This window comes from Zea mays, chromosome 3 (genome assembly GCF_902167145.1).
Source record: "Zea mays cultivar B73 chromosome 3, Zm-B73-REFERENCE-NAM-5.0, whole genome shotgun sequence".
Taxonomy (NCBI): domain Eukaryota; kingdom Viridiplantae; phylum Streptophyta; class Magnoliopsida; order Poales; family Poaceae; genus Zea; species Zea mays.
In genome coordinates, this window is record NC_050098.1 from 156,005,040 (window position 1) to 156,018,385 (window position 13,346).

A 13,346-nucleotide genomic window follows, 5' to 3' on the forward strand; every position below is an offset into this window, starting at 1 on the left:
AGAAGGGAGCACCAACCAGTGCGCAGAGGGGCTATTTCGCAAACTGTCTCTTACTACACTTTTCCAGGGAGTTTTGTGCAAAATAGTCATATTGCTAATTTGCAATGCTTATAAATAATGGCGGATAGCTCGGGACTCGGGAGGACGGATCTGATGTCATCAACTCATCATCAGAGCTCAAAAGTTGTGACTGTGATCGTGTTTCGTACAAATTATTCGATAAAATATTAATACAAATCGATTACATATAAACGAAACCACTATATTTATTTTTAGGAATTGAAATTTACTTAATAATGTAACCTATTTAGTTTGGATTTTTTACATTCCACCACTTTCTAAATTTCAGATATAACACTATCTCAAATTCATGAAACAGGGAATGTGAAATAATTTTATGTATCAGTTGAATATGTTTCTACTCTGCAACTTATACGCTCTTTAGCTCACTCATCTATAGTAAAAATATACCACATAAATATATTCGACATCTTACTAATAATGTTATATAAATATTTTTTTTATAAAATCATATTAGCTTAATTGATATGTCTAAATTACTATTATTAAAATGAAATTCAATTTCAAGCATTCAAATGGGACCTAAGAGAAATTGTGGTTCACAGTATAGCACCATTCCTGACATACCATCATACCCCGTCTATTTGGAGCCTTTGAATATAATATAATATTCCTTAGATAAGAGATTTACCATTATTGGCTATTAAAAGGCACTTTGCCACCGTATAGGCCCACTAAAACAATATGCTGACTGCGACATATTACATATACGACACCACTTCTGTATAAGAGTTAGTACAAAGATGAAGACAAAGAAAACCAAATTAATTGGAGAACATGTAGATTCAAAAGAACCACTGACTGCAACTAACACTGATAAATACGAAGTGCATATTGGCGCAAATGGTTTACCAGTTTTCACCGAGGGTATCTCCAATAGATGCCCTATCTCTATCGTATCTTATCCTTTATTTTAAACTTTACTCTATAAACAATGTTATATACAGTTCTACGTTTCCTATTTTATTGAGGTTTTCTTTAAGTATGAGTAATTTCCTTATTATTAAAGCAGAAAGGAAATCTGCTCCCACAATCGTCTACATCAGCGAATTTTTTGGTTGTTCGATCGTTGATCATTGGTGGCATTTTCTCCCGTGCGCCGTGTGTAGATGCTTCTAGCAGGTGGTTCTTCTCTCCTCGTATCCTCTCTGTGTCTTCTTCCTTCACATCTCACGCTCTCTCCTCCTCCCCCAAATCTCCACCTTCCCCCACTCGCCCGCGTGCTCCGGCGACAGCTGGTTTTGGACTCCGGTTTCCCTCCATCGGCGCCCCAAAGGTAAGCGCGCTCCCTCCCCCGCCCCCTCCACCCTACTCCGGTTCCCATTGCTAGGGTTCGTCGTGCTGGGGTTGGAGTAGACACGGCGACGGCGGCGACTCTTCCCCCTCCCCCCTCATCTGTTTTTTTCTTGCTAGGGTTTGACTAGGAACGGAGATTCCTCATGCTGCCATTTAGGGTTTAGGGTTTGTCGTCCGATTCCTATGCTTTCCTTTTTTCCCAAGTTCTTTGCTTTCGCAAGATCCGGTGTCTTCCACTTTGGAGCTCATTATTTTTCCTCATGTATCTACCTTCTACTTACACATTATTTTCTGCAATATTGTTTTCTTTTGCATGCTATTTACTATATATGAAAGGCGGTCCAAAACGATGAAGCTGGCGGTACCCACGTCGGTGTAAATACACCTGACCACTCGATTGTTAATCAACGGACCACGTTCGTTGTTGCTTCTCTGGAATACATCTTCCTCTTTCTTTTTGCCTCTAGGGAGTTCTGACCGACGCTTCGTCTCTCTTCGCTCGACTTCCAGAATCCTTTTCACAGCTCGCGTAGCGCCTCAAGCCATTCCGCTGCAGCCTCTCTTACTCGATGGAGCTCTAGCCCTTGCGCTCTCCTTCCCCAGGCTCCTATCTGTGGCCTCTCCGACTCGATGGAACTCCAGCCCCAGCGCCCCTCGCCGTGTATCATGTTCGTGTGCGGCGCCGAGGTTGGCAGCCTCAGCCGCGACGAGTTGTAGCTCAAGGCTTTCGGGAGGCCAATACTACTGAAAGGATCACGATGCCCAAGAGGGGGAGGGTGAATTGGGCTTTTCTAAAAATCAACACTAATTAAAACCTAACCAAGAGACCAACTTCACCCCAACAACTAGCACTAAGAGAATAATACTAGAAATACAACAATGCTAAGACAATACTTCAAATACTTGCTAAACAAATACACAATGTAAAATGCTTGAATTAAGTGCGAACTGTAAAGCAAGGTTTAGAAGACTCCTCCAATTTTTTCCGAGGTATCGAAGAGTCGGCACTCTTCACTAGTCCTCGTTGGAGCACCCGCACAAGGGTATCGCTCCCCCTTGGTCCTCGCAAGAACCAAGTGCTCACTACGAGATGATCATTTGCCACTCCGGCGCGGTGGATCCCTCACGACCGCTTACAAACTTGAGTCGGGTCACCAACAAGATCTCCACAGTGATCACCGAGCTCCCAACGCCACCAAGTCGTCTAGGTGATGCCGATCACCAAGAGTAACAAGTCGTAGACTTTCGCTTGACCAAGAGAAGCCTAATGCAAGTGGTGTGTGCTCTAGTTGGCTCTCGCTAGCGCTAATGAGGTCCAAATGCGGGATTAAGATTCTCTAATCACCTCACTAGGCTTTTGGTGCTTACAATGCTCTACCAATGTGCAGGAATAAATGTGGGCAGCAAGACATTGAATATGGTGGGTGGAGGGGGGGGGGTATAAATAGCCCTCACCCACCAACTAGCCGTTACCAGCAATGTTCTGCGCATGGGCGCACCGGACAGTCCGGTGCGCCACCGGTGCGCCAACGGTAGACTCCAACGGCTAGTTCTGACAGCTAGCCGTTGTGCAGATGGCACACCGGACGGTCCGGTGCGCTGCTGGTGCACCACTATAATTCAACTCGTGAACCTTGCGCTCTCGGGTTTCTGCGTGGGGAACCCTTCCCCGGGCCAGCCTGGCCCCACCTGACAGAGGGTGCACCGGACAGTCCGGTGCCCCAAAGCCAAAAACTCTAACTTCTATTTTCTGCTGTTTTTCAAATTGGTCTTCGTTCTAACTTGTGAGTATGTTCTAGAGTGTCACCTAGCACTATATGTGAGTGTGAATATGAACCAACACTACACTAGAACTCTCTTGGTCAAACTACTCATCGACAACCCCTCTTTATAGTACGGCTAAAACAAAATAAAAGACCTAACTATATCACGAGTGTCCGCAACTCCTTGACACTTGAACTACGTAGACCTTCACCTTTTGTTTCGTCGCTTTAGCCGTCGCTTCGCGTTCTTATCTCCGGGATTGTTTTTCACCGCTGTAGTACATCTACCTATAATGCGACCTAACTTACCATTTGTCTCTGCAAAACACACATTAGTCACATATAACATTACATTGTCATTAATCACTAAAACCAACTAGGGGCCTAGATGCTTTCAATCTCCCCCTTTTTGGTGATTGATGACAACCCTACAAGATTTGTGAGAGTAGTTTGTTTTTGAAATTTCTGTCAATAGAGAAGATGGTTAGTTGGACTCAATAGTCTTTGACAGAAAGAGTGTGTAACATAATAATAGGAATGAGCGCATACACATCGTAAGTTTCTTGTTCATATAAAAGAGAAATTAAAACGATGAACAAGAACTAGAAGACTAGTGATAACATATAAGGTGAAAACATAATACACACACAGTCAACATAAGCATCAAGAGTATATAATGGAGTTTGTGAGCCAAAATCATCATACAAAAGTGGAGCTAGTACAGAGAGTGACAAACACATATATTACATCAAAATGACTCTCTACTAACTCCCTAACCCCCCTAGCTCTCACAACTCACATATCTCTCCCCCTTTGGCGTCAAACACCAAAAAGGAACCCGAACCTACACACCAGAAGAGGAAGGAGGTGGCGGGGGCGCATCCGGTCATGGTCATGGCAGAAGAGCAAACGCCAGCTGAGGGTCAAAGTCAGTCTCGGATCCAGGATCTACCGTAGAAGCTGGAGCTGGTACTGACTCGAACTGAGGCTGCACTGCAGGAGCTGCCGGAGCTGAAGAGGTCATAGACACCGCCACAGCAGCAGTGGTAACAATAGGAGCTGGTGGCACTAGCGACTGGGAGCTGATAACCGGCGACGAGAAAACCAGGGTGATCGGCCGAAGCGGAGAGGAAGAAGGACCGACTGTAGGAAGAGGGGGTCCTGCCTGAATGGCTGGCACAACAGCCGCCTGAAGAGCTGGAGGGGGTGCAGACTGAACCGGAGGGATCTGATCACCGGTATGCTGAAGAATATGAGTCATGAATGCCCGATGCTCAGCCCTGTCTGCTAGAAACTGCTGCTGAAGTGTGTCCTGCCTGTCCTGAATAGTCTGAAATAGTGAAAACATCCTCTCAGACATCTACTGCTGGACTGCTGCCTGACGAGCCTGCTCAGCTGCCAGTTGTGCCTGCTCGGACGCCATAAGAGCCTGCTACTGCGTAAGAGTCTGAAGGATAGCAGCCAGAGCAGGGTCAACCGCAGGAGCAGCAGCGAGAACAACACTGGAACTCCCGGCCTCATGATCATGAGAGCGGGGAGGCGGAGGAGGAACCCCAAAGTCATCATCATCGTCATCATCATAATCATCATCATGGACTGCCGCAGCCTGAGTCTCGAACTGATGAAAAGTGGTATCCTCGGCCTGAGTATCAGTCACTGGAGCAGGTGTCGGCACAGGGTCCTCAGGGGCTGGACGGTAGGAGCCAAAGAGGAGGCGAGAGGCCTCAAGAGTGCCCTAGAACTGTGGTGGCCGAATCAGCTGAGCGAAGATGTGGTAGAGATAGTGAGCATATGGCAGCTATCGCCGGGCACGTAGACCATCCAGTATGGTGTCCTCGATCTCACAAATAAGGAAGTCCACAACATCAAACTCTGAGTGAGAGACCAGGCACCAAGTAGCCAAAGCTGGATATGAGTAGCAGCCTCCCTGTAACCCATCCGCGGCAGAAGCATCTGTCTCATGAGCTGATATAAAAACTTGGTCATTGTAGTGAAGTCTACCGGAGAACGTCGCGACCCATCTGAGAAGGGCGGTCGGAACAAAGCCACGACATGAGCTGTACCAGGAGCAACTCCGCCGTGAGGGTGATGAGGAGGATCAGAGGTGCCGTAGCACAAGCCGTGAAGACGAGTCGATGACTCGTTGAATCCAAACAGCTGGCGAATCTGACTCGCATGAAGTGTAACATCCTCTCGCTCAAAACGGAATCTCATCCACTGGTGATCAGGGTTGATCCATACAGAAGCATAGAAAACTTGGACCCATTCCTCAACATATCTGCCACTGGTAGTCAAAAGAGTGAGAAGTCCAAGCAGATAAGAGAGGTGTACCTCAGAGTCAGCACCGGCGGCTAGCAGAAACGCAGGAAGATCCAAAAGTCGGTGCACTCGCAGAGCAATCTGGGCAGACATCTGAGCTCGAAAGAAGGATTCCTATATCCGAGTACTGAAGAGATCGGCTGCTGCAGGGTCCCTCTGAGCCGGTAGCCAAGTCTCCACGGGTACGTGTCTGAACCGACGTACCCGTGCCACTATAGCACGCTGAAGATCAAACAACCTAGGATCCGCAGCTAGTGGTCGCACATCAGTCTCATCTCGCTCCCAGAAGCAGGCAGGAGGAATAGGTGGAGCGGAAAGGGGAGCGAGAGGAGGAGCAGTGGTAGCTGGAGTAGTGGAGGTGGTAGGTATGGCTGAGGTGGTGGATGGCGCAGGAGTGACTGGAGCGGGCGAAGTGGGTGGTGGAGTGGTAGCAGTAGTGGGAGTGGTAGGTGCGGAGGAGCGAGGCCGAGAGGCGAGACGTCGAACGCGATAAGCAATCTGATATGAGGAAATCTGCAGCTGATCACCTCTCTCTGCCTGCTCAGCGACTGCTGCTGCTAAAGCTGCTCGGGCTGCTCTATCCAACCGCCACTTCTTACGGCCTTCCTGCTGCTCTAAGTAGACCTTCTTCCCCTTGACCTGCCTGAAGGGGCGAGGAGGATCCTCATCATCTCCTCCCCCAAGAGCCGACACATTCTTCGTGCGCGGCATCCTGACCTGACGACTGCAAATGAGAGAGAGAAGCTAACCACAAGTCGATAACAGCCGATAGGATGACAAAAGAACAGATAGCTACCTGGAAATCTCACACGAGAGGGAGAGAATCCAGGCAGACCAGGAGACGGCCCACGGACAGGCGAGGTCACTGAAATGGCAGAAGAGGTGAGCACGTATTAGTCACATAGTCATAAGTATATGAAATGTGAATAAATACATACACAGAGTTTTATGGCACAGAAATCGAGAAATATGGCGATCGAGAGGTCAAACGACGCGAAAACGGCGTTTGAACGAGAAATAGTGCCATAGGAGGTTTGAAATTGGAATTGAGGCATGAGATGATGTGGAACTGAGCTGATACTTAACGAATAGGTTTTAATGGGTAAATATGAGTGAAGTGTGCGCTTGGTTTGATTTTAGGCGAAGAAAATGGAATTTGGGCACTCAGCTCGGAATTGATCGCTAGAAATAGGGAATTGTGTAAAATTGAAGCCTGGAATATCGGATTGGCGTGAAATTTGGCGAATATGTTACTAGAGGTATGGTAAAGGTGCCTGAAAAGTTTGGGTTCAATTGGAGCAATTTTGGCTGGTTTGGGCAATTCGCCGAGCACGTGGTGTGTGGTGTTCTAGGGTTTTGGAGAAATGCTCATTTGAGGAAGTGAAACCCTCCCTAAGGAGCTAGGAACCTGCAAGGTAGCTCAAGGGATACAAAGGAATACACAAATGCACTTGGATTCACAAGATTTGGATTGGATTTGAGTTTGAGTCCAAGGGGTGGAAGGATAGCTTTACTGCCCTTGAAATAGAGAGAGAAGGAAGGGGAGAAGGAGCTAGGGCTGCTCACCAGAGAGGGGGGAAGGAGCTAGAGCATCGAGGAGGCCTGGGCGCCGGAGGACGGCTATCGACAAGGGTGGTCGCCGAAGAGGGGAGGATCACCAGAGGAGCAGAGATGAGCTAGAGAACAGAGGAAGAGTGTGGCCTCTGGCTCGGCTCGGGCTAGAGGCCGTTTTTTAAAACGCGTTATGGGCGCACCGGACAGTATACAGTGCCTGTCCGGTGCACACCGGACAACACACAGTAGCTGTCCGGTGAACCACTGGACAACGCACAGGAAAAGGAGTTCTACGCGTGCGTGGCTGGTGCACCGGACAGTGCACAGTGCAGTGTCCGGTGCACACCGGACTGTCCGGTGAGCCCAGACAGAGGGAATTTTGAAATTTTTCAAATTTTCTATCTAGTTTTCAACCAAACCAAATCCTAACTTATAATCACACATAATAACACTTGTTGGGACAGGTATTGGCACCCTCATATATTTTCTCATAATTTTCAAAATATTTTTCCATAGGCTAGATAATTTTTAGAGAAAATAGGCAAATGGTGATATTTGCATTTTGGCTTTACACTAGGGGTTTTAAAGATTTGAGTTTTGAATACTCCCCTAAGTGTAGTGCCTCATGCATATCTCAAGAACCAACAATTGCATAGTAAGTAAGAATTTAAGTACTAAAAGCTTAAAACTAAGACTTGTCAAGTTTGAGCCCGAGTTAAGCTTTTTCACTCGCTTTATTGGCGGTTATCTCAACTAGGTTAGACAAGCCCTAGATGCAATACAAGAAATGTAAATATGCAATGCAAGCTCGACAACACCACTTGACATCTTAAATAAAATTTCTGAGATCAAGTATATTTAATTCATTCCTCAACATGCAAAAGCGGGTTTTATCAAGTGGCTTAGTGAAAATATCCGCTAATTGATCTTCCGACCTCACTCCTTCTAAAATGATGTCTCCTTTAGCAACATGATCTCTAAGGAAGTGATGATGGATATCAATGTGCTTGGTGCGAGAGTGTTATACAAGATTATTAGCAATTTTAACAGCACTCTCATTGTCACACAACAAATGTACCTTTTCTAGAACTACGCCATAGTCTAGAAGAGTTTGTTTCATATATAAAATTTTTGTGCAACAAGCACCCGCGGCAATGTATTCCGCTTCGGCGGTTGACAAGGCAACACTATTTTGCTTTTTGGATGTCCATGATACTAGTGATCTCCCAAGCAAATGGCACCCCCAGAAGTACTTTTTCTATCAATTTTGCAACCGGCATAATCCAAGTCGGAATAGCCAATTAAGTCAAAAGTAGCTCCTTTGGGATACCACAGACCAACGCTTGGGGTGTGCCTGAGATACCTAAGAATTCTTTTAACAGCGCGAAGATGAGCTTTCTTAGGATTTGATTGAAATCTTGCACACATGCATACACTAAACCTGATATCGGGCCTAGATGCGGTAAGATACAATAAACTACCAATCATAGAACAGTAGAGAGTTTGATTAACCGGGTTACCTCCCTCATCTAGGTCGAGATGTCCATTTGTTGGCATATGTGTCTTGATTGGTTAGCACTTCTCCATGTTGAACCTTTTCAACAAGTCTTTGGTATAATTCTCTTGTGAGAGGAAGTTACCATCTTTCATTTGCTTGACTTGAAAGCCGAGGAAGTACATCATCTCACCAATCATTGACATCTCGAACCCCTTTGACATCAACTCACCAAATTCCTTGCAATGATAGTCATTTGTCGAGCCAAAGATTATGTCATCAACATATACTTGACAAATGAAAATATCACAGTTATGTTTCTTTGTGAATAGAGTTGTGTCGACGGTCCCGAGCTTGAAGCCCTTTTCGATGAGGAAGTCGCGAAGACGCTCATACCAAGCCCTTGGAGCTTGCTTTAATCCATATAGCGCCTTGGACAACCTGTAAGCATGGTTAGGATATCTAGCATCTTCAAACCAGGTGGTTGCTCAACATATACAAGTTCATTTATGAAGCCATTTAAAAATGCACTTTTTACATCCATTTGATAAAGCTTTATATCATAGCATGATGCATATGCGAGTAGGATACGAATGGCTTCCAGTCGAGCAACCGGTGCAAAGGTCTCTCCAAAATCTATGACTTCAACTTGAGAGAATCCCTTTGCAACAAGTCTTGCCTTGTTCCTAACAATCACACCTTGATCATCTTGTTTGTTTCTGAACACCCAGTTTGTTCCAATGATTCTTGCATATTGTGGGGGCTTCTCCAGGGTCCAAACTTGGTTACGGGTGAAGTTGTTTAGTTCTTCATGCATGGTGTTCACCCAGTTCGGATCCTGTAGCACCTCATCTATACATGTAGGCTCAACACAAGAAACAAAGGAGTGATGTTCAATAAAAGAAGCATGTTTATGTGATCGAGTAATACCCCCTTGTGAAGGACTCCCAATGATTTGATTTTGAGGGTGTGCTTGAAGTAGTGATGAGTTTCTCCTGTCAACCACTTGGGAAGAAGGTCATGGAGCATCAACATCTTCAGCTTGTACCCTTGCTTGTTCATGAGAGACAAATGTATCTTCATCTACATGCCTCTCATCTTTTTCATCATCTTGTGGTACACTTGATGAAGAAGGTATGTTAATGTTTTGCACCCTTCTTCATCTTTTTTTGGTTTGATAGCTCCAATTGGCATGTTCTTCATGGCTTCCCTAAGTGGCTCATCACCTACATCATCAAGATTTTCAAGTGCTCCTTGGGAGCCATTAGTCTCATCAAATTCCAAATCATATGTTTCTTCTACCATGCCAGTGGCATGATTGAATACTCGATATGCTTTGGACTTTAATGAATAACCCAATAGAAAACCAATATCACAACATCTTTGAAACTTCCCTAGGTGATGGTGTTTCTTGTAAATGTAGCATTTGCATCCAAACACCCGGAAGAAGGAGACGTCTGACTTTTTCCCATTTAGCAGTTCATATGGAGTCTTCGCAAGTAGCCGGTGAGGAAATAGCCTGTTTGATGCATAACATGCAGTGTTGACAGCTTCGGCCCAAAACCTCTCCGGTGTGTTATATTCATCAATCATTGTTCTTGCAAGTGTGATCAAGGTCCTGTTTTTCCTTTCAACAACTCCATTTTGTTGAGGTGTATATGTTGCAGATACTTCATGCTTGATCCCAATCTCATCACAGTATTCATGAATGTTGGTGTTGTCAAATTCTTTATCATTATCACTTCTAATCTTTTTGATCTTGCAATCAAATTCATTTTGATCTTTCTTGACAAACTTCTTAAATATAGATGCAACTTCAGATTTATCATGAAGAAAGAACACCCAAGTGTATCTTGAGAAATCATCAACTCTCACTAGACAGTAGAGGTTGCCACCAACACTTACATAATTTGTAGGTCCAAATAAATCCATATGAAGTAGTTCTAGTGGCCTTGATGTTGACATGAAAGATTTTGTAGGATGTGTGTTAGCAACTTGCTTCCCAGCTTGACATGCACTACAAGGCTTGTCCTTTTCAAATACAACATCCTTTAATCCTCTAACCATGTCCTTCTTTAATACTTTCTTGAGTGTGCTCATTCCAACATGTGCAAGCCTCCTATGCCATAGCCATCCAAGTGATGCTTTGGTAAAGAGGCAAGTTCTTAAGTCTGCATCTTTAGAGGTGAAATCCACTAAGTAGAAATTGTTGTATCTAAATCCTTTGAACACCATTGATTCATCATCCATTTTTGATACAATAACCTCTGTTGGAGTGAATAAGCATTAAAGTCCAAGATCACAGAGTTGACCCACTAAAAGTCGCCTAGAGGGGGGTGAATAGGCAAATATGAAATTTATAAACTTTAAGCACAACTACAAGCCGGGGTCAGCGTTAGAAATAAAGTCGAGTCCAAAAGAGAGGGTGAAAACAAATCACAAGCAAATGAAAGCGAATGACATGGTGATTTGTTTTACCGAGGTTTGGTTCTTGCAAACCTACTCCCCGTTGAGGTGGTCACAAAGACCGGGTCTCTTTCAACCCTTTCCCTCTCTCAAACGGTCACCTAGACCGAGTGAGCTTTTCTCCTTAATCAACGGGTCACTTAGACCCCTTACAAGGACCACCACAACTTGGTGTCTCTTACTTGATTACAAGTTTCTTGAGAACAAGAATGGAGGAAGAAGAAAAGCGATCCAAGCGACAAGAACTCAAATGAACACAAATATCTCTCTCTCACTAGTCACTAATTGTTTGGAGTGATTCCGAACTTGGGAGAGGATTTGATCTCTTGTTTGTGTCTTGGAGTGAAGTCTAGAGCTCTTGTATTGAATGTAATGGCTGAAAACTTGGATGCCTTGAAGTGTGGTGATTGGGGGGTATTTATAGCCCCAACCACCAAAAAGGCCGTTGGGGAGGCTGTCTATCGATGGGCGCACTGGACAGTCCAGTGCGCCACCGGACACTGTCCGGTGCGCCAGCCACGTCACCCAACCGTTAGGGTTCGACCGTTGGAGCTCTGACAGCTGGGACCACCGGACAGTCCGGTGGTGCACCGGACATTCACTGTTCACTGTCCGGTGCGCCTTCTAGCGTTGCTCTAACTCTGCGCGCGTTGTCCACGCACTGTTCACGTTCACTGTTCACTTTTGCATACGACCGTTGGCGCAGTAGCCGTTGCTCCGCATGGCACACCGGACAGTCCGGTGCTACACCGGACAGTCCGGTGAATTATAGCGGAGTGGCTCTCCAAAAACCCGAAGCTGAGCAGTTCAGAGTTGATCTCCCTGGTGCACCGGACACTGTCCGGTGGTGCACCGGACACTGCCCGGTGGCACACTGGACAGTCCAGTGCGCCAGACCAAGGCAGCCTTTGGTTGGTTTTGCTCCTTTCTTTTTGAACCCTATCTTGGACTTTTTATTGGTTTGTGTTGAACCTTTGGCACCTGTAGAACTTATAATCTAGAGCAAACTAGTTAGTTCAATTATTTGTGTTGGGCAATTCAACCACCAAAATCATTTAGGAAAAGGTTTGACCCTATTTCCCTTTCAATCTCCCCCTTTTTGGTGATTGATGCCAACACAAACCAAAGCAAGTATATAAGTGCAAAACTGAACTAGTTTGCATAAGGTAAGTGCAAAGGTTGCTTGGAATTAAACCAATTTAAACTTCTAAAAGATATGCATGGATTGCTTTCTTCCTTTTAACATTTTGGACCACGCTTGCACCACTTGTTTTGTTTTTGCAAATGTTTTTGGGAATTCTTTTCAAAATCTTTTTGCAAATAGTCAAAGGTATATGATTAAGATTTCGAGAAGCATTTTTAAGATTTGAAATTTTCTCCCCTGTTTCAAATGCTTTTCCTTTGACTTAACAAAACTCCCCCTTAATGAAATTCTCCTCTTAGTGTTCAAGAGGGTTTTACAAATTGAAAGAAGATCAAATATTTTAGATACCAATTTTTGAAAAAAAAACTCCTCCTTAAAATATAGATACCAATTGAGATAGAATTTCATAGAGGAATACTAATTAATTTTAAAGATACTAATTGAAAACAACTTTGTTTCGAAAAAATTTGAAATTGGCGTGGTGGTGCGGTCCTTTTGCTTTGGGCTAATACTCTCTCCCCCTTTGACATTAATCGCCAAAAACGGAGTCTTTAGAGCCCTTTTACTTTCTCCCCAATGGTATGAGTAATGAATATGAGTGAAGATTATACCAAAGTGGAGAGTGATGCGGAGTGACGGCGAAGGATAAATGATACCGATAGAGTGGAGTGGAAGCCTTGTCTTCGCCGAAGACTCCATTTCCCTTTCAATCTATGACTTAGCATAAGAATGTACTAGAAAACACATTAGTCATAACACATGAAAGAGAGATGATCAAAGGTACATAAATGAGCTATGTGTGCAAAGTATCAATCAAAATTCCGAGAATCAAGAATGTTTAGCTCATTCCTAAGTTTGGTAAAGGTTTTATCATCTAGTGGTTTGGTAAAGATATCGGCTAATTGTTCTTTGGTGCTAACATAAGCAATCTCGATATCCCCCCGTTGTTGGTGATCCCTCAAAAAGTGATACCGAATGGCTATGTGCTTAGTGCGGCTGTGCTCAACGGGATTATCCGCCATGCGGATTGCACTCTCATTATCACATAGGAGAGGGACTTTGGTTAATTTGTAGCCATAGTCCCTAAGGGTTTGCCTCATCCAAAGCAATTGCGCGCAACAATGGCCTACGGCAATGTACTCGGCTTCGGCGGTAGAAAAAGCTATTGAATTTTGTTTCTTTGAAGCCCAAGACACCAGGGATCTTCCCAAGAACTAACAAGTCCCTG